Genomic DNA, 19074 nt, shown 5'->3' with positions numbered 1-19074 from the left:
GTAGTTATATTTTCCTCTGCAAATTAACATATTACTACGCAGCCTTCTCTGTGTTAACACACCTGTGAACCTTAATTCTAATCAGTTTTGTGGATACACCACAAGCAACAGCATTCAGAACTTTTTTACTACTTTCGTGCTGCAGAGTAAGAATGTTTCAGTAACTTGTCAATATAAACTTGCTCAATGTAAACACCTATGTTAGTTCACCGTCAAAACAACTCTGACTGACAGTTCACAGACCAAGAAGGGAAGCATTTTTGTAAACAAAATTTATTTTGTTCTTGTATTCCCTCCGAGATTCACTCACCAAAATTCATTGTAGCTTCATTTTAGTTTGACATAAATATTTCTGGACTAAGAGCTGCTTTTTAGCAGCTTCACAAGGTCCAGAAACACACAGGCAAGGCACAACACAAACGTCCGAAGAAAAGCCACACAGCAAACAGGGTAACACAAAAAGCAATACGCAAAGGGTCTCGTGCTATACATGCCGAAGTACATCATACACAAACAAGAAAGAAAATATTGTACATATTATTATGATATGATCAAGCAATGCTCAAGAAACGAGCCGCCGCGAGAACGAGAGTGTCGGCCTGGCTGCCTGGCTCCAGTGTAAATAGCCTGTAAATAGCGTCTTCTGTCTGTCTTTCCACACGCAACATTCTAGTGGAGGCCAGCGATCCCCGTCCTCACCACGGAACTCAAAAGTGGTCGGCACAGCGAGCTTGTCACCATGCCTCCCGGTGACGCGCCCACCTCTGCAACGGCTTCGGCTTGTCCCACTGCTCCAATCGTCACGGTCACCCCACATCGCGACCCTGATGTGTTCTCTGGCCTGGAGGGACAGGATGTTGACGACTGGATCAAACTCTATGAACACGCCATGCTAATAACAGGTGGCACCCAACGATTATGCTCCCCAATGTCATCTTTTATATCGGCGGCACCCCATGCGTGTGGCACCAAATGCATGACGACGAGATAACCAGTTGGGACAATTTCAAAGAGAAGCTACGGGAACTGTTCGGCCACCACACTGGGTGCAAGGCTGCCGCGAGAAAGGCTCTTGCGTCTCGTGTTCAGTCATCTACGGAGCTGTACGTTTCCTACATCCTCGACGTCTTGGCTCTATGCCGTAAAGCTGACAATGCTATGTCCGAAGCCGATAAAGTGCCACGTGTTCTAAAAGGCATCGCCTACGACGCTTTCAATTGGCTTGTTTTCGGCAACGTCTCTACTATCGACGCCATCATCAAAGAATGCCGTCGCCTTAAACAAGCCAAGAGCCGCCGAATCACACACCACATCACGCGGCTACCCAACACTGCTGCTACGTAGACATGTGAGGGTCGACCACGTCAAACCACCACCTGTGACGACGTCACCCGTATTGTTCGCCGCGAACTCGAGGCCACCTGTTCGCCAGCTTTCTCTACGACGCCTCCCGATCCGCCAGCAACCACCATTGCGATGATCCAGGCCGTCGTCCGACAGGAATTTGAGAATACGGGTCTGAACTTCGTGTGTTCCGCGTCTCAACTCAGTGTTCCCCAGTTCTCTAGCGGCCCTCCTCGTCCTCAGTAGTCCTTTTCCGCCACATCTCGCCGCAACCCGTCCGATTCGCGTACCCCTGAGGACCAGCCAATCTGCCTCCACTGCTGTCGCATCGGCCACGTTGCTCGTCACTGCCGCAACCGATGGCCACTACCTCCTCGAACATACACCGTCGCTTATTCCCGCATCTTTGGACCTTCCGTTCCCTATAGCATCCACCATTAATCCATTGCCGCTGATGCTCCTGCTTCGAACCTTCGGTACAGCCGCTCGCCCTCACCTCGACGCCATCAGTCTCGTTCGCCCCAACGCTGTCGCTTCTCTTCGCCGTCTATCGCCTCCCAAATCCAGCCGGAAACTAGGCACTGCAGCTTCTGGAGGTGAAGCTGCGTTGTCGACCCTGCCCTCAAATCTTCTGCTCACGTTACCCACGAACCGATACCTCCTTGACGTCGGCGTTGACTGCTATCCTGTCACGGCACTCATCGATACAGGAGCACATCTTTCAATTATGAGTGCTGCCTTCCGACGATGACCGAACAAGCTCCTCACCCCAGCGTCGGCACGCGTCGTCTGCGTTGCGGATGTCGGTACTGTGCCTATCATCGGCATGTGTACGGCACGCGTCAGCATCGCCGGCCGCCACACTACTGTTCTCTTCACCGTAATTGCTCATTGCCCCCACGACCTCATTCTCGGCCTCGATTTTCGCTCCGCACGTTCTCCTCTTATTCCAGGCTCTTCCAGTACCCTTCGCCTTGAGTTGCCGATGCTCGCAGAACCTTCTGACGCACCCCACTGCCGCTTACGCCCCACCGGCTTTCTTCGCATGCAGCCAAAGTCAATAGCCTACATTGAACTGTTGTCTTTCCCACCAGTTCCTGATGGCGAGTACCTCGTTACTCCTCTTCCCGACATTCGAATAAGGTATGACGTTAAAGTGCCTCATGGTGTACTTCATATTACTGGGAACCGCACTCGCATGCCTGTCTGTAACTTTGGATTGGCAAAGCAAATTCTACCGCAAGGCATTTGCCTTGCCACCGTGGATTGTCTCGGCGACCAATACGTCGCAACGTTATCGACCGATGGTTCTCGCGAGCTTAGCAGGCCGCTCGGACCAGCCTCATGTGCCGATCCCAATATAAAGAAAATGGTTTTGACGGACCTGTCCTCGGCGTAGGCTGAAGAGCTTTGCCAAGCATTATCGTCCTACTGAGATATTTTCGACATCGACGATCGCCCTTTAGGCCAGACGCTCGCGGTCAAGCATCGGATTCTTACTGGCGATGCTACGCCTACTCACCGACGACCGTATCGAGTTTCTGCATCGGAACGCCGAGTAATTCGAAACGAAGTGAACCAAATGGTCGATAAGAACATCATTGAGCCTTATTCGAGTCCCTGGGCGTCACCTGGGGTGTTGTTTAAGAAGGACGGCACTTGGCGCTTCTGCGTAGACTACCGTCATCTGGACAACATTACTAAGAAGGACGTCTACCCGCTCCCACGTATAGGCGACGCCCTTGACTGCCTGCACGGTTCCAGCTATTTCTCGTCTATTGATCTTCGTTCGGGATACTGGCAGATTGCTGTTGACGATAAGGACAGAGAATAACTGCGTTCATCACACCTGATGGCCTGTACCAATTTAAGGTAATGCCGTTTGGATTATGCAACGCCCCTGCCATATTTGAGCGCATAATGGACTCATTGCTCCAAGGTTTCAAATGGTCCACATGCCTCTGCTACCTCGATGACGTCATCGTCTTCTCGCCAACGTTCGACACTCACCTTGAACGTCTCACAACTATACTTGATGTATTTCGAAAGGCGAAGCTGCTACGTAACTCGTCCAAAGTCGTTTTGGCCACCGGCAAATTACTCTTCTGGGCCATCTCGTTGACGCTTCCGGAGTACAGCCTGATCCTGACAAAACTCGCGCTGTCAGAGAGTTTCCGGTTCCGAAGACAGCCGCAGACGTTCCAAGTTTTGTAGGGCTATGCTCGTACTTTCGTCGTTTTGTTCCAGATTTTGCGACAATTGCTAGACCCCTAACTAACCTTTTGAATAAAGGCGTACAATTCTCGTGGGGCACTGCAGAGGCCGCCGCCTTCTCTCGTCTCGTCACTCTTCTAACCTCACAACCTATCCTCGCCCACTTCGACCCTGATGCCCCTACAGAATCGCGTACAGATGCCAGCGGTCATGGCGTAGGTGCCGTCTTAGCCCAGCGTCAGCGTGGCCAGGATCGCGTTATTGCTTATGCAAGCGGCCTCCTATCACCATCGGAGCGCAGCTATTCCATTACGGAACGAGAATGCCTTGCTGTTGTCTGGGCGGTTGGGAAGTTCCGTCCTTACCTTTACGGTCGCCCTTTTTCCTTAGTCACTGACCATCATGCTCTCTGTTGGCTCTCATCGCTAAAAGATCCTACAGGCCGGCTTGATCGATGGGCTTTGAGGCTACAAGAATTTTACAAGGCTACAAGAAACAAGTGGGTTGCAGTCGCGGTGGACTACGTGACCCGCTACGCCGTAACCCGTGCTCTTCCGACCAGTTGCGCAACTGATGTAGCGGACTTCCTCCTACATGATATTATATTGATGCATGGTGCTTCGCGTCAATTGCTAACAGACCGTGGTCGTACGTTTTTGGCCAAAGTAATCGACGACATCATGCGTGCCTGCTCAATACGGCATAAATTTACCACCTCCTACTATCCCCAAACGAACGGCCTCACGGAGCGCTTGAACCGCACCCTTGCAGACATGCTATCCAGATACGTTTTCGACGACCACCGTGACTGGGACCTGGCTCTATCTTACATTACCTTTGCATACAACTCTTCCCGTCTCGAAACTGCTGGCTTTTCCCCGTTTTATCTCTTGTACGGCCGCGAACCAATGCTACCACTGGAGACTGTGCTTCCGTCCGCCACAGCTACAACTAGCGCTTATGCCCGTGATGCTATTGCCCATGCTGACCACACTCGCCAACTTGCACGCGCTCGTCTACAAGTATCTCAAGACAAGCAGAAGCAATGCTACGACCTCCGTCACCATTACGTCCATTTTGTGCCCGGCAGCCTCGTGTTGCTTTGGTCACCTTCGCGTAAAGTTGGCTTATGTGAAAAACTCCTTTCTTGCTACACAGGCCCATATCGCGTGCTCCGCAAAGTGACCGATGTCACCTATTAAATCGTTCTCGGCGCGCCCACTACGTCCTCCGTTGTGACAACCAGTGACATTGTCCACGTCGCCCGACTCAAGCCCTAGAACTCTCCAAGCGCCGTAGATATTTAACGGCACTGTGACAGTGCTTTTGCCGCCGGGGGGGGGGGGGGGGGGGGTAGTATTACGATATGATCAAGCGATGCTCAAGAAACGAGCCGCCGCGAGAACGACGACGAAGTTGGTCGGTGTACTTGGCGCGAGCGAGTGTCGGCCTGGCTGCCTGGCTCCAGTGTAAATAGCCTGTAAATAGCGTGTTCTGTCTGTGTCTTTCCACACGCAACAGTACATATGGTAAACTAAGGTATTGGCACTTTTCTTAGAGCAGTTTGTTGTAGAGAAATGAGATGGCGCACCGCACGTCTCCTCAGTGACAGCAGACGAATATGGAACCATTAGCGCTTCCACCTTGCTTCTGTGCAATCAGCTGTTGGAAATGGAACTGAGTTTTCGCTAACGCTAATGTGGATTGAAGACGTGCAGTAGTTGGCTGCAAAAGTGATGGCTGGCATACTAAGGAATTGAATGAATCTGTGCAGCGAAATTAGTGGACCGTTACTGCAGCTGCCCATACATGTTACCGGCACTTCAAGATCTACAGCTTTCTTCGAGGATACATAAATTTTCTCATCCACCAGCGTTGTATCGCTAACCTTCAAAGAAAGTGCTTCAGCCCCGGTATGCCGGCAAGAGTCAGTATCGCTCGTTAAACACTGAGAAAGAAAGTAGCGCCGCTTCCTGTCATAGTATGTTCCTGCATAGTATCTACAAACATCTACCCCAACTGGCACGCAATCTGACACCCAGTCTATTGCCAACATATTAGTAAGTGAATGGGCACACACTTGAATGTGCATGCCATTTACGCGCAATAAATGAGGGACTGCAATTACAACGCACGAATGGTCGAAGCCGATTGCTTCGTGACGGTCCACAAGAGTAAGCGAGCTGCTAGCAATAAGACACCTTTGCTACAAGATATTACAATGTACAAAACGGCTGCGTTTCAAGCCTCGAGCGCAGCAAGAACAAATCTATCGGAAGTGAGCACACCGACGAGTGTTTAGGCAGGAATAATCAAATGGTGACCGCACCAAGAAAATTTGAGTCAGAAATGTGACAAGCCGCTGCTACAAAAATTTCCCATATAAAGAACGAAGAGCAAAACACTAATCCTGATTCAATTCATGAACGGAAAGTTTGGATAGCTTGGAATATGTATTTAGCCTCACTTTTAAAACAAGCACAGTATACGCTGTTTGGACATAGCATAATCAACTTCCAAAGCACTTTCGCATTTTCTCCGGAACTGTTGTCAAAGCTTCTGGTCATCCACCTAGTCACCATCTACGACACCTTCCAAAAAGAGGTTTGCTAAGCCACACCGGCATCATACACAACCACTGTAAACGCGGAGGCAACGGACGCAGTTGAGGCAGGGAATGGATGCGTCGCCACATGATCAAAGTGGCAGCGGCCACGGGACTGCCATGAAAAGGTCAATAAAGGAAAGTCGCATCATTTAACATGCGAGCAATGCAACAATGGCAGCCACGTTACGTTTTCAAATTTGCAAATATACTGCAGCAGTCATTCATTTGCGAAAACTTTTCTGTGGTCAAACCAAGCCAGAATAAAGGAATATTATGTTGTAGTGACTGAAATTTGTAACTAATTCAAAAGTGGGGAACGAAACACGCTTCTTGTTTATGTGTGCACAATTTACTGCTGTGGTGTTAAATTCAAAATGGAAGCTAGGAATTGCATAAATTTGAGTCGCAAATAAAAATGTTCGCACAATACGAGAATGGAGAGGTTTAGCATGTCCGGTATTTGGGTAAATGCAGGTGGGTGTTGGGGCGGAGGCATAAACGTGAGCGGCCTGGACGGTGTAAAGCTCAGACAGACAAAAATAGCTAATATTACCTTAACCAAGTGTATTAGACTTCGCTGCTGGTGTAAATTTTGGGCACTGGTATAACCGTTTTTCTGCCAAAAATTTACACCTGAAACAATGTAAAATACACTTGGTTGCTACAATATTAGCCATTTTTGTCTGTTCGAGCTCTGCGTTACCAGGTGGCTGCACCATGCAGGGCGCTCCCGTTTCCGCCTCCTCGCCAACACCACGTCCACCTGCGTTTACCCGAATAATAGACAAGCTAAACCTCTCTAATAATATAACTGTTCTATTCGTGTGGAAAAAGAATAACTGTGCACCGACTAAACATGTGGGTAAAAGAAAGGCGTTGTAACCGCAAGGGAAAATGGCTCGATGTCTGACTTCTTGTGTCAGCTCAGTTTCCTTATATTTTCCAGGCCGAATACCCCATGCCGAACACCACATTCCTTCACACGATTCAAGCGACCTTATACTCGACCACTTCACGCTGCGGGTGCGGGGATCAAGAGACCGAGGAACACTCCCAAGCATCACCAAGGAAGCCGATGCCTGTGTACTCACAGCTGAAGAGTTTCACTGATGGATGGTCTAAAGAACAAGCGGGCAGCGTGACATACCCAGAACACCAAGCATCTGAAGGAGGTCCAAGTGCTGCTCAACAACTGCAACACTGACATCGCCAATCTCACATGTATTCTTGACTGCGTGAGTTGCCGCAATCTTGAAATTCAAGTCCTAATGCTACTATTCAAGGGCACGTTCCTGACAACGAGCTTGAGGCAGAATACAGCACTGCAGCAGATTATGAAAAACATGTCATGGTATGCTGGCTGAATTGCTCTGCCAGATCGACACTTTGGAAGGACTTGAATGCGACCGGTAACGCAGTTTCTGCTCAACCTTATCCGGCCGCAACTAACATGGCATTGTCACATTTGAGATTATGCTTAAGCTTAAGCTTAACATTCCCATTTTTAGAGGAGAAATTCCCCAATTATCATAATTTGGGAAGAGTCTGAAGAAAACTGTCCAACGCAGTGAGACACTATTGCACGAGACCAAGTTCCACCACTTGTGGAATTACCTCGTAGATAAGGCAGCAGCGTTGATTGCTGGTTACCACAGTATGTCATGTGGATGCCGTCAAGTTTCTTACGTAAAAGTTCGGTGACGAAAAGAAGACCGAACATTGTCACTTGTCAACCCTAAGAAACTTTCCGCATGTCATGCCGGGAACACAATGTAAGGTCTCCAGAAGTTGTATGATGCCACGTAACTGCATATTCATTGCCTTAGTGCATCGAACCTACCAGCCCTCAGTTTTTCGGGAATGCTGGTAGACGTCATGCGGAACGCCTTGTCATGTAACATGTACTTGATCTTGTGCAAGAGAAGGGCAGAGAGGCGCTAAGGGGACTTAGCATTGCCAACCCTCCGAGAAATGTTTCAGGACAAATGGTGGGGGCCAAGTTGAAAGAGCTGCTCGACTTTACCAGGGTACAATTAGAAAGCCAGGTGAAGTGCTTCACATCAGCGGCATGCGTTCGGAAGGTGTACATACATCGAAAAGTCACTAGACCGCAGCACCACGTTTGCATTATGCGTCTTCGGTGAGAAGTGCATTTCTTCTGCTAATGAAATAAGCATTCCACACGAACTTGTGATGCTAAGCTCTCTCTGGCTGAGAAATAGGAACAGCTAGTTAGGACAATCGTTGCTTCAGATGTATCTTACGAGTTCACCAGTCAAGATCTTGTCATGTAAATCTCACTTAGTCTCGCAATAAGGTTACGACTGAAGGCTAGTGGTGAGACAAGAATCGCTTTCAACACAGGTCGGTGAGTTTCAGCACTCCATCAGGCGCTGAAAGGCGTGGAATCGTGAAAGTTGCTTCGCGTAACTAGTGCAATGCCCATGTCTGCACAGTGTAAGCAATCATGGTGCCATATGCCACTACGTTTCTGCACCATCCATCGACAACTTTGTGGGACAACTACGACTTAAAGGCAAATTTCTTGCCGATAAGCGGCGTTTCTTTGAAGCAAATGCCAAACCCAGGCTTTGTTTGCTCATCGGGTCAGAACATCTCTGGAAGGTATTGACTGGAGAACTTGAATGGAGCACAGATATCCGAGGATTAGTCGCAGTAAATTCCACCTTGGATGGACAATCCAAGGACCAAGTCAAAGCAAAGTATTCATCGAACGCAATACGAACTAGATGGTCTGTGCTCTGTAAGTGGAAAGTCTTCCTGATCACGAAACGTTACAGATTTTGCAGTCCTTTTGGTGACTGACTCAAAGCAATGGGTAGCGTTCAGCAAAGCGACTCAAGCACTTACAAGTTTCTAGAGCGATTTGACGAGACTAACAGCAAATCCAATGGCAGGTGTATTGTAGCGCTACTGTGGGAAGAGGGCAAGTATTTATTCAGAGTTAACTGTGATACAGCTCTCACTAGCCTTAGTAAGCTGGTTAAAATGCTTTCGCAACGTGACACAGCTACAGCTTGAACAAGACCTCACATTGAAGGAAGCAGTACTTTGCGGCAAGCAGTTTCAGGAAGCCCTTAAGCAGCAACCACACATTCATGCTGCCGGCTCAACGGAAGCCGTCGATCCTACCATCGACCTCTTCATAAGACTCACCCAACGCGACATGTCTAGAGGAAACGCAAAACAGTTGAGAAACCTCAGACTAGCAGTCCTGTCACTGGTGCGGTAGACAAGGAACACACCCCAAATAAGAGTCCAGCATCAAAAGTGTGCTGCTAGCAGTGCTGCAAAAAGGGACGTTTCGCCACTGTATGCTGATCATCACGCATGCTTCATCATCTGCAATTAAGCACATCCCCGGAAAGTAATAGCTTTCTGTGAGCGATCACAGACGGCGCAACAACTCCGTGGACATAGAAGCCATCGCTAAAATGACATGAAATGATAGAGTTCAAGGACTTCCAGGGGAGGACCAACTTCGTATTGGTTCCTTCCAAACTTCTGTGACACTGCACATCCGCTGATGGAGCTCTTGCATAAATCCAACTCATATTTCATTTGGAATGCCACTCAAAAGCAGGCTTTTCAACAAATTAAGAAAACCTCGACTTCACAACCTGTCTTAGCTCTCTATGACCCAAGGTGTTAACTAGACTACACTTTGCAGGACCGCTCCGCATAAAGCAAACAGACCATCACCGCAAAGGATGACACACACACTACAGAGCTCTACTTTTAACTATCGTTTTATTCCCTCGTCAAAATAATAAATGCAGGAAGATACTGGGAGGGGGGAGGGGGGGCGTAGCGACTACAAACAAATTTAAAAAAAAATTACAAACATCGCCATCTACCAATGCCAAGCCGGCTTTGTCATGTGATCATTTTTTCTGCACTCATCCCAATAAAGGAACCAGGATACAAAATTTCAGATTAGCGCCTGAGGATATCTATTTCCGTTGCACTAAGGGAGGCTGATGGCCTGCTCACGCACATACTTCCCAAACGCGCAATCTCAGCGGCTTTGATTATCTCTCGTGTCATTTGGCTGCCATCTTTGCTCACAATCTTGTATTTCTTAAAGAATGGCCGACATCCACAATCTCTACAATGTATCCCAAGGTGCCTGGCGACTGCTATTGAACGAAAGATTAAAATAGCATGATCATAACTTTTCAAAAGCAGTAGCCGGACACCTTGGGATACATTGGAGAGATTGCGGATGTCGGCCATCCTTTAAGAAATGCAAGATTGTGAGCAAAGATGGTAGCCAAATGAAGCAAGAGATAATCGAAGCCGCTGGGATTGTGTGATTGGGAAGTATGTGCGTGAGCATGCCATCAGCCTACCTTAGTGCAAAGAAAATAGATTTCATCATGCGCTAATCTGAAATTTTGTATCCTGGTTCCTTTATGGGGATGAGTGCAGAAAAAATAATCACATGACAAAGCCGGCATGGCATTGGTAGATGGCCATCTTTGTAAAAAATTTTTTCTTTATTTGTTCTTTTGTCATTACCCCCCCCCCCCCCCCCCCAGTATCTTCCCGCATTTATTCCATTGACAAGGGAATAAAACGATAGGTGCAAGTAGCGCTCCGTAGTGTGTTTCACTTCTCTGTGTGTCATCAAAATGTTGCCCAATCCAACCTGTAATACACTATCCCGGGGAACTTATTGGGAGAGTACCAGATATTCTCTGAAGGAGGGTGGTGCAATTCCAAAGTATGTAGACACTTCGCTGCCATACATTCAAGTACGGCAGTTGGACAGCAGTGTTGCAAATTTATAGGTTCGCCTCACCCTCTGGTGAGTCATTTTTTTATTTTTGTGGATATCAACGAATGGAAAGTCGGCTGCCACCTTGCCAAACCCCCATTCTACAGCCTGCCGCGCAGTGCTCATGCGCTTGTTAAAATGAACCTCGTGGGGCTGCAATGATGCACCTCCAAAAGGCTTAAGCGGCAGGGACCCAAGTGGCTAGGCTGGGTCGCCATAGATAAGGTATTCGTGGACTTGGGCGACTTTCTGCAGGTGGCGGTAGAGGGCCGTCTTCTTCAGAATTCCTGAAACAAGGTTACAGCTTTTGTGAGACTAGAAGAGAAAGTCTCATGCAAGTGCACTTGTTTTGCACAAACAGAAGCAGCGTGTGAGCTAAAGGAAAGTTAAGGGACCTTATTAGGGTATACATTCCCACCATTAAGCATGCAAGGTGCTGGTAGCTTTGAAATGGGTGAGCAGAAGGCCTCTGTTTGAAAACAATGTGTTTGTGAAAAAGGTGACCTTGCAACCTTGTGAACCTTCGTGGATCGTGCATGACTGAAAAATTGAGCTGAAATGTTCAGAGCAGTGTATGCTATCCGCTGAATGTGTGTTTTTTTTTTTCACAACGCGTGAGGGGTGGTTCATGACCCCTTTAATTCCCGGTCTGACATACCTAAGTGGGCAAGAAAATGGGACAACACAAACATGTATAGTTTGATATTTGGTATACGTGGTCCTGTAAGTGTAAAGTGGTTCTGAAAATACGGAACACGCCACGGCAGGACATGAATAGGCAGCTTGGTAGCAATTATAACATTGAACATTGCCATACTAAATTAGGTATTTAAGTTATTGAAGCTAATCACCATGGTACATTCGAGAAGCAATTAGAGGCAACTTCACGCACCAGCATCATGGCGCAGACCGTGAAATGGTCCATCCTCTTGGCATATCAAGCCATTGGGGCACATCACGGCTTGATATTTCTGCACGTGATGCCGTTTGTGGCCAGAGAAATTATCTTGCTGACCAACTGATGGCCTGCAAATTCGTCGCGCTGTGCCATCAACGAAACCCCAGCAGTTCTTCAATGGAGCACCTTTCCTGTTAATGGCCTGATAAAAAAAGAAAAAGAAACATCGGTAAACAGCTATCTATAGCAAGAAACTATCCATAGCAAGAAACGTATTGAGAAAAAGATCAGAATAGGATTAGACCACGGTGTAACATACACTCTTTAGGTGTGGACATCGTGCCTTGCAGGAAGAGCTAATTGTGACCCTGTTTCGAAATTGTGCCACAATATGTATCTCTCACCATACGTGTGTCACGTTAGAAGTGGCAATTCTTTTATGGTAGAAATGTCCGCTGTTGTGGCGGGGTTTCATGCATGCGCTTGTGTGCAACAAACAAATTTACTTGACTGTTCTTTTGCCAAATCTTCGTCATCTGCACATCGTTAAGTGCGAAATACTATTTTATACTATTTTAGAAGGCACTGAAATGACACACTTCTTCATAACTATTACACAAAGTGTGCACTAAAAACACCGACGAATAGACAAGCACGAGCGCTGACTCACGACTAAAAGTTTGTTGTATTTAAACACGTAAATATCTTCTTGGCTCACCATTTTGTTTTCCACAAGTAATGAATACCACGCTGCTACTGACCAGGCAGAAATATCTTCGTCGGTCCTGTGCGTGATAAGAGAGCGGACTGTGTACCAGTTACCATGGCAACAAGACCACTTCCTTTCATTCTTCTTTTTGCTCGTGCAATGTACCGGTTTCTCACCGGATGATGCTTTGACCGGTATGCACAAGCGCAACATGAAGGTAAATTACCTGGGAGCGCTCGCGGCTACATTCCTTGTCATGTGCGCGCACCTAAAGAGTGTATATATGCCTTACAGCATGGATTAGACTTCATTGCTCAGCCAACACTGCTGCTGAAGATGCAACAAGCATACCTCACTGCCTGCACTTTTGACATGACTTCAAACTCTAGCACCACTACCACAGAATAATGCAAGGTTCTTCCTCGCTCTCAAACACAAACCCATACAAGCACACACATAAGTGAAAAAGCATGCATATCCCACATGCTATGGCAATCAGTTGAAGCAAAGCTTCCTTTAATTCTTGCACTGCCTGACCATTAATTAGTGCCGAGTTTTTATGTTCACAGTTTTATGAAGTACGGCAGTGTTGAAATGAGATTAAACATTATCTTGGGTGCAAAGTGTGTTTATCTACGCAGTAGAAAGAATACACAGTGAGATGTTTTATAGCGGTTAGTCCTGCTCAATTTGTATCCAGTGAGAAGTGTACTGTCACCATCTCACACGGCACACTGCATCATGGCACAACTGTTTATGTGCTGGACTGCAGCTTGCATAATAGTGTTACCTTGATGTCACGGTCTGGGTGTGAGCAAGGGCTGTGTAATTGAAAAGTATGGAACATACTGTGTAAGGTTTAGCATTTAAGTCCCCCTTGTGAAAACAATGATCGTTACCACCACTAGCTCTGAACGCAGGTAAAGGTGTGTTCAAGTGTCAGCGCACAATGTTTACATCAATGGCCTCGTCCATAAAATTCGGCAGCGAGGACATTTCGGCTTTCCTTAAATACAATTTCCTTGCCGTCCATTAAGTTAGCACTGCCCAGTGCGCATCTTAAAATTAATACTCTCACTGCGTTCATTTCCGATGAAATGAGAGCTGTGTCGAATTCTGAAATTCCATAAAGCACCTCCAGATGACACCCACATTTACTTGCTTTGAAGCATTCATACATTTGTAGTGTCGCCTTGCACACTTCCATGAGTAAAGAGCAGTAAGGCTGTTCACTCATTTCATTACTACATAGCTGAATGTGAGGACCACAGTGATCACATGGTGCGCCTGTTCGCGCCAATCATATGACACGTGTTAGCAACGGTGACAGGACAAGCGTAAGAAACACACTGTTCACCTGCAGCGGTCTCATACGGCTGGTTAAATCCTATATGGAGGCAAAAGCTGTAGTGCAATGTTCTTTGGGGTAACTACAGCGAAATTTAAAACAAAGCTTTCCTTTACATCCAGGTTTCCTTGCTGAGAAAGAACATGGCATACCTTATGATGCTGTAATCCTTCTAGTTCTATATGGCATGTGGACAAGCCGCATTGTGCATTGGCACGACCACGTCGACTCACGATGTATGCAGGCATACTTCTGCTCGTCGACAGCGGATTCGTCAAACCCTAAAGCCTTCAGCCATATGTCCCCGAGTTGCATGCTTCGAGAAGCGACCACGCTGCATTTTCCAATGCGGTTGATTAGGCCGTTTCGTTACCCGTTTTCAGAACAGTAAAAAAATTAGTCGCTGGCCTAACTGCCCATGCATATTTCTTTTTTCTTTAACTGAAGAGACTCCAAACGGGGCATGGTTCCTGGCGTCGCCTTTGCCCCTTTATCCTGCTGCTCATGTCTACATTCTGCACGCTCTCGGCTATCCCCGTAGGAACGTCGAAGGAAGAGCAAAGGTGGCTTCGCTTAAATGAAAAAAAAAGTGCGCACAAAGTAAAGTGGGGGTGGGGGAAGAGGAATGATGTGTGTTTTACACTTCTAGTCAAAGCGCGCTCTTACCTGGGAAAACAGCTCCAGGTTTTCTAGGTTGAGCCACCTGTGCTCCGTGAGGTCCGCTAGGAGGTGTCCAAAGTAGTATTCAATGCGAGATAAAACTTTAGAAACCACACTCGATATCACCGAAGTGTGGCGGCTGAAGAAGACCTCAAGATCACACAGGCGGTTCGGATAGGCGAGACGCCGCAGCGTCATGCACAGCGCCTCGCGGCCTGGAACTCGAACCCGTTGAGCGCTCTATACCTCTTCCGGAATCAGTAGGCCGGTCAGAAGATCGTCCAGCTCCGATTTCTCGAACCTGAACGACCGGTAGAACACCGGGCTGTCCATGGCATTCATATTATGCAGGCCATACTTCCGAAGATGCCGCCGTGGTTCCACTGGGAACAAGTGCACATCCCATTCGTCCCAGTGCAGAGATCGCAGCAGCAGTTCGTCGTGAAGTACGCTATTTATTTATTTATTTACTTATTTACTTACATACCTACAGCGCCCAATGTTGGGCATTAGAGTAGGGGGAAGGAGTATACAAATTATGGAAATACAGATGATTGATGTTACAAAAGGATAGATCTCATACACAATACAACAAAAAAATTGATATTGAAAACACAGTACTTAACACAACATTACACTAGAGGTTATTATGAAATACAATATAAATACACTTTAGTACATAATACGACGCAAGATATTATTAATAATTATAATAATAAAAAAAAAGAAAACAGCGAGTAAAAAAAAAAGAGAGAAAGCCGCGGACAGGAAAGGTTAATCTCCTATTCTGTCCGAAGCGAAACACATTTTAGAACTAAAGATATAAATGTTTCGACAACAAAGTTTCGAACACAGATGGCGTTGCTGTAACAATTTCGAGCGGCAGTTTGTTCCAATCATGTACAGTTTTTGGAAAGAAGGAATGCTTATATAGGTTGATACGGCATTTGTATTCTTGCACCTTTAGCGGATGATCTGTTCTAGGCGATATGTAGCTTGGGTTCTTTATGTATGTGTCACTGCACAAACCAGTCTTGCCTGTGTAAATATTGAAGAAAAGTTTAAGCCGCAAATATTTCCGTCGGTTCTCGAGAAGTGGCCATCCCAAGTTAACACGTATTTGTGATGAGCTCTGAGTGAAATCATAGTTGGCAGTAACGAACCGGGCGGCGCGTTTTTGTATTCGTTCCAGTTGGTTAATGGCTGTGTTTGTCTCTGTGTCCCAGGCAGAGCTGCCGTACTCTAACATCGGACGAACGTTTGTTAAATAAAGAGTTTCCTTTACCTTATGGGGGGCTCTCCAGAAATTACGTTTTAGAAAATGTAACATACGACTAGCCTTTAACGCCACGCTCTCTATATGGTCATTCCAAGAAAGATTATTTGTAAAGACAACGCCTAAGTACTTGTAACTAGTTACCTCGATCAATGGTTCACTGTTTAGAAAGTAATTTTTAACAAGTGGTACCCTCTTGTTAGTGAAGCGAATGACATTGCACTTGGCAGAGTTTAGTTTCATGCTCCAGCTGTCGCACCACGTGGACACTGTTAGAAGGTCATTTTGTAAGATACTTGAATCGGCAGGGGACGTAATGGTGCGATATATACAACAATCATCAGCATACAGGCGTATGTGACTGGAAAGATGCGTTCCTATGTCATTTATGAATATTAGAAATAACAGTGGGCCCAAGACGGACCCCTGTGGAACGCCCGATAAGACTTCAGTCTCTGAAGAGGTCAGTCCTTCAAGGACAACACGCTGCTTTCTACCAGTAAGATACGCCTCAAGCCATTTCATCAGTGATGCTGGAATTTTGATGGCAGACAGTTTTGTGAGTAGAAGGTTATGTGCAACAGAATCAAAAGCTTTCTGAAAATCCAGAAATACGCAGTCAACCTGGTGTCCGTTATTTATTGATGACGCGATATCATGGGTGAATTCGATTAGCTGAGTGTCACATGAGAATCCCCGGCGAAAGCCATGCTGCGTGGGGCAAAAGAATCTGTTGCTCTGTAAGTGACTCATTAAGTTGGTATAAATTATATGCTCTAGTAGCTTACATGAGACGCTAATTAGTGAAATAGGTCTGTAATTTTTTGTCTTTGTCTTGTCGCCGCCTTTGAATACAGGTACTACGTTACCACTTTTCCAATCTTTAGGCAGGGACCCCTCTTCGATAGATGCCTGAAAAAGAATTACTAGAAATGGGGCGACGGATGCAGCACAGTTCTTTAAGACATAGTTTGGAATGTGGTCGGGACCAGATGCGGAGCTAACTTTAACGTTCTTGAGCAGTGAAGCAACTCCCTGTTCTGTTATGTCTATGTTTTCCATTTGTTCGTAGTCGGTAGGAATTGGTAAGTCTTTCACAATAGCAGCAGTGCCGGAAAATATTGGTTGGAAGTAGTGATTGAAGTGCTCAGTTTTGCCGGTTACGTCATCACCGTAATTTACGTCATCTATAGTATCAGGCACAGTTACTTTGTTGTTCCCTTTACTTTTGACATACTTCCAGAGATCTTTCGGATTGGATTTTATTTTATCACCTAATGTGCGCAGGTATGTAGCCTCAGCGTTCCTCATTTCTTTGTTGATAGTCTTGCTTAGGTCTTTCATCTTAAGATACGTGTTGGAATCCGGGCATGCGCAATATTTGCGATATAATCGGTGCCTTCTGTTAATAATTGATCGAAGGTTGTGGTTCATCCATGGCTTATCAGTTTGCCGTCGGGACGATACGATGCGTGATGGGACGTAAACTTGAACTAATGACAATAGCTTAGCTTTAAACAAACACCAGGCAGAATTAACGTCGATGTTTGAGGTGTGTCGACGAAATTCAGGTAGAAAGCTGTCAAGTTCCAGAGATAGCGATGAGTAATCTGCTTTATTATAAAAGAACACCTTCCGTGGCGGTGGGATTTTTCGGCGCATAGGAGTACACGTTAGTTTGGCAGCAACGACTTCGTGGTCGCTTATACCGGGAATTACGGTGACGCTGGATACAAGATCTCGATCGTTACAGAGGAACAGATCAATAATGCTTTCATTAGCTGATCCTAACCTTGTTGAGCGCTCAACAAACTGGAACAGAGAGTTGGCTTTTATCAGCTCGCAAAATGCTGTGGAAATAAGAGATGAGGAATTGTTTTGCGGTTGAAAGTTTTCCCATTTAATATGGGGAAAGTTAAAGTCGCCACCAAGAATAATATATGTCGTGTTTAATGAGAGCATGATGTCATTCATTTGAAACAAAGGCTTCGGTGACCTGCAGTTTGGGGGCCTGTAGAATGATCCGATTGCTACAGAGTGGCCGTTTGCGAGCATCACCCTACACCAGACCGTTTCGCAAAAGCAGCTTTCTACGTTGATGGGAGTGCTGCTGAGACTGCTGTCGATCAAAACAAAGACGCCACCACCGTGGCCGTTGCGGTCTTTTCTGTAAACAGTGTAGTCTGACGGAAATAGTTCGCTGTTGTAGACTGAACTATCTAGCCATGACTCTGTGCCAATGACTACATGTGGTTTTGTCGATTCCAAAAGAGATTCAAACTCATGTTTTTTGTTTTTTAGACTTCGACAATTCACGACAATGAAATTCAGGTTGTGAGCCGTCTTCCGAGATGTAGCGAACTGTGATGGCTATCCGTCTAACTCGATTACGTCATCGGAATCAGCATTGTACTTGTAGGTCTTTTTACCTATTTTGAGCTTATTGAAGATAAGTTTGAAATCACTGCCACGGGATTTAGCAAACTGAAGCAACTTCTTGCGCTCAAAACAAACCTTCTTAGAGTAGTCTTCACTAATGCCAAATCCTGTTCCCTTTAGTCTCGAGGCGGCCTCAAGGACGCGTTGTCTTTCTTTAAATGATATAAATTTTACTATTAATGGTCTTTTCTTGTGCTCAGAGTACCGCCCTATTCTATGTGCTCTCTCCATAGATTGTAGTTCAAGTGACACATTTAATTTCTCGGCACAGAAGGACGTAATCTTTTCTTCTGATTCAGCCCATGTTTCCTTCGCGGTGTCGGAAAGGCCGAAAAAAATCAAGTTATTCCGGCGAGACCTATTTTCTAGGTCGTCTTGGCTATCACGCATTGAGGCAAGGGCAGAAGTGGCCGAGTCAACACGACATGAAATCCTTTCTATGGTGGCATGCAGTGATGTGACGCGTGATGCGGTTTCCTCAGCGAGTTGAACTTTGACACTCAAGTCGTTTATCTTTTGTTCCATAGCTTGCTGATTAGCTCGAAGGCAGCGGATCTCATCTAGTATGTCGGACTGCCCTTGCATCATCAATGGAATTTTCATAATAGCTTGAAACATTTGCTGTTCTTGTTCAGTAGAAAGGGGTCCTGGATTTTGTTCTACATCTCCAGAGAGCAGTAAGTAAATCTTAGACAGACAACCTGGGCTAAAAATGCAACTTAACCCAAAATAACACAGTTTGCTTGCAGCGAACAGTAAGCATGCAATGGGATCTGA

At 46.3% G+C, this 19074-nt stretch overlaps 1 protein-coding gene and 1 pseudogene across 1 annotated transcript in view; both read right to left on the bottom strand.

Annotated features, from left to right (window-relative positions):
- Positions 1-19074, bottom strand: part of LOC129382702 (uncharacterized) — a 674466-nt gene that overhangs the window by 233277 nt on the left and 422115 nt on the right. The gene's annotated exons all lie outside the window — the stretch shown is intronic.
- LOC140218901 (uncharacterized) lies at positions 10863-16294 on the bottom strand (annotated as a pseudogene).

The sequence above is a fragment of the Dermacentor andersoni genome, chromosome 6 (genome assembly GCF_023375885.2).
Source record: "Dermacentor andersoni chromosome 6, qqDerAnde1_hic_scaffold, whole genome shotgun sequence".
In the NCBI taxonomy this organism is placed as follows: domain Eukaryota; kingdom Metazoa; phylum Arthropoda; class Arachnida; order Ixodida; family Ixodidae; genus Dermacentor; species Dermacentor andersoni.
The sequence above is the reverse complement of the archived record's forward strand: the minus strand, read 5'-3'. Positions and strand labels throughout refer to the sequence as shown.